Source organism: Schistocerca piceifrons, chromosome 2 (assembly GCF_021461385.2).
Source record: "Schistocerca piceifrons isolate TAMUIC-IGC-003096 chromosome 2, iqSchPice1.1, whole genome shotgun sequence".
Taxonomy (NCBI): Eukaryota; Metazoa; Arthropoda; class Insecta; order Orthoptera; family Acrididae; genus Schistocerca; species Schistocerca piceifrons.
In genome coordinates this window covers 519082736-519086221 of record NC_060139.1, presented here as the reverse complement: position 1 = coordinate 519086221, position 3486 = coordinate 519082736, and the positions used below count along the sequence as shown (strand labels likewise).

General features: G+C 43.0%; 1 pseudogene; it reads left to right on the top strand.

The window, feature by feature from the left end:
* Positions 1-1397: 1397 nt before the first annotated feature.
* On the top strand, positions 1398-1515 carry LOC124778238 (annotated as a pseudogene).
* The last annotated feature ends 1971 nt before the right edge of the window (positions 1516-3486 follow it).

Here is a 3486-nt window from a genome sequence, read left to right as displayed (position 1 = left end):
AGAACGACAAAGTGAGCTGCGTATGTTGCCACGGACTGGCGTGTTTTAGCGCATATTTTCCCCGGTATTTACCTGATCGGGCAGGTTCCAGTACTCGGCGATAAATTTGGTGCAGATATCCTTGTAACTACTGTTCTTGCAAATTGTCACGTCAGACCAGGCATGCTCCTCCTGGTCGAACGTCTGCCAAGCAACAAATAAAGCACTGCATTCCGGAACTCCTTTCACACGCAGATACGCATCTAAATTCGTCAGGCAAGCTTCTGAGTGGGCACACTCATGTGACCGTACCTAGGCAATGGTATGCCTATCCCGTGCGTCGGGAAGGCAGCCTGCAAATACGTTTGCGTGATTGATCATTTTATTATTTGTTACAACAGAGAATATCTCTTAATTGGTTGCTTCAGTCCATAAAATGAAACCAAGTATACAAAGTACGTTTTGAAAATGGCTATACAATTTTGCTTAATCTTGAATTTAAAATCACTAAAAAAATCACCAAGGAGCATTACCACATAAAGAAAAATATTCCTCCCTCCAGAAAAATTCTGGTCTGAAAGGGTTAAATCGAATCCCCACGTAAGGCGTAAAAAATCTAGTGAATCCTTCAAAATTCTCTGTGATATCAAACAGCACGCAAATTACAAATGAGATGGCCCCATGTTGGGCTTCAGAATATAGTGAACTCGTAATTCTTATCTCTGACACGAAAGGATATGTAGATCACTAATAAGATCGCTCCACCGTGGCAGCCAATAATTAAGTGACACAGTAATTGAGTGAAATCAATAATTAAATGAAATCAAACAGCAAATGGTTATGAGATTAATGGACTAATGCACCAATGAATCAGATTAATTAGAGAGTTAAAACACAAGAAGTTTGCTTTTATCACAGTACCTTTTACACAAAAAATTACAAATTTCGGTCCTGATTTGACTGGGCGTGGACACGACTCAGTTATTAAGGGGAAGGAGAGGGAGGGGCGGAATGAATCTCTTCACCATTTTTCGTAGTCGTTTGGTCATTTGCCGTGTGGTGATTACTGCGGCAGGCGCCAGGTCAGTAAGCCGCGTCGCCTCGGTGCCGTGCACCGCGAGTCGGCTGCCCTCCGTGGTGCCCCGCGGCTTTCCAACGAGGATCCGGAACGGTCTTCTCGTCGGCAAGTCGCCGCGGGTTTCGTAGCCATTATCACGTTATCGAAAGGTAAATGTTAGTTGTTAGGCAACGATATTGTAATGACAGTTGAGGGGGAGGGAAGGCCATGAGGGAAAAAAATAATAAAGAAATGTATAACGTTCAGCTTTATGGGGCGTGAAAATTTCAGGACTTTAAACGTGGTAGCAAAGATAGAAAAACAGGAAAGGGAAATTCTATGGCGCAACCTAGATATGTGTGCCAACAGCCTTGCCGCAGTGGTAACACCGGTTCCCGTCAGATCACCGAAGTTAAGCACTGTCGGGCTGTGCTAGCGCTTGGTTGGGTGACCATCCGATCTGCCGAGCGCTGTTGGCAAGCGATGTGCACTCAGCCCTTGTGAGGCAAACTGAGGAGATACTTGATTGAGAAGTACCGGCTCCGGTCTCGGAAACTGACATATGGCCGGGATCGCGGTGTGCTGACCACATGCCCCTCCATATCTGCATCCAGTGACGGCTGTGGGCTGAGGATGACACGGCGGCCAATCGGTACCTTTGGGTCTTAATGGCCTGTGCGGGAGGAGTTTAGTTAGTTAATCTAGATATAGTGGGGATCAGTGAAGCGAAATGCAAAGGTGAATAATATTTTTTCTCGGACGACTATAGGGTAATATCAACAGCAGAAAATAGAATAACGGGACTAGGATTAGTAACAGATAGAAAGTGGATAGGAAGGTAAGAGTAGAGAGTGAGTAATTGCGAACAGTTCAGTGACAGGGTTATCCTCATCAGAATCGACAAAAAAAAACAACACCGACAAGTAAAGGATGAACAGATAGAGAAAGTAGATGACGATACTGAATGGGTAATTCAGTTCGTAAAGGACGCTGAAAATAGTCAGTGGGGAATTGGAATGCGACTGTAACGATAGGAGTAGAAGAGAGGGTTACCGAGGGATATGGGCTTGGTAGTAGAAATGAGAAAGGAGAAAGGCTGAATTCTGCAATAATTTCAGCTGATAATAGCCAATACTCAAGAACCAAAAGAGGAGAAGGTATACTAAGAAAATGCCGGGGAGATACTGAAAGATTCCACTTACATTATATGTTCAAGCAAAGATTCCGAAATCAGTTACTGCATCGCGAGGCGTACCCAGAAGCAGATGCAAATTCAGGTCAAAATTTTGTAGTAATGAAGAGCAGGCTGAAGAATCAGTGAGCAAAGAAGTGAGATACGGAAGTATTACAGAATGAAGAGATATGCCTGGAAATCTCTTAGGCTATAGATAGCTCAGTAGCTGTTAAGCTGAAGAAGAATTCGCATCTGTAAAAAGGGCTATCACATAAGTTGGAAACAGAACCGTAGGCAGAGAAATCGTGGATAACAGAAGAAATACTTCACCTGATCGACGAAAGGAGGAAGTAAAAAAATAGCAAGTGAAATGCAGGAAATCAGAGCCGATGTGAATGGGAGGTGCAGGGAAGTTAAGGCGAAATGGCTGGATGAAAACTGTTAGGAAACTGTAAAAGAAGTTATCATGGGAAAAATTGACTCAGCATACAGAAAAGTGAAAATAGTCTACGGTGAAATTTCAAGGTATGGCGGTAACATTAAGAATGCAATGGGGATGCCACTATTAAGTGCAGAGGAGAAATTGGATAGATGGAACGAGTACATTAACGGCCTCTATGATGTCTTATGAAGTGAGAGACGTGACAGAAGAATAAACAGCAGTCGACAGGGAAGAGATGTGGGCTCCAGTATCAGAATTTAAAAGAACTTTGGACGACTCAAGATCAAATAAGGCAGAAAGGACAGACAACATTTCAGAATTTCTAAAATCATTGGGGATGTGATAACAAAACGACTATTCACGTTGGTTTGTAGAATGTATGAGACTGGTGATATACCGTCAGACTTTCGGAAAAACATCATCCGCACAATTCCGAACATTAAAACAGGCGACAAGTTCGAGAATTATCGCGCAATTAGCTTAACAGTTAATGCATTCAATTTGCTGAAAAGATTATTATACAAAAGAATGGAAAAGAAATATGAGGACCTGTTAGATGAGGATCAGTATGTCTTTAGGAAAGGTAGATGCAATTCTGATGTTGCGGTTGATAACAGAAGCGAGACTGAAGAAAAATTAAGAGAAGTTCGTAGGATTTGCCGACCTGAAAAAAACGTCTCTCAACGTAAAATGATGAAAGATGTTCGAAATGGTAAGGGTTTGGGTTGGGTTAATTTGGGGGAAGAGACCAAACAGCGAGGTCATCGGTCTCATCGGATTAGGGAAGTGTGGGAAAGGAAGTGGCCGTGCCCTGTCAAAGGAGCCATCTCGGCA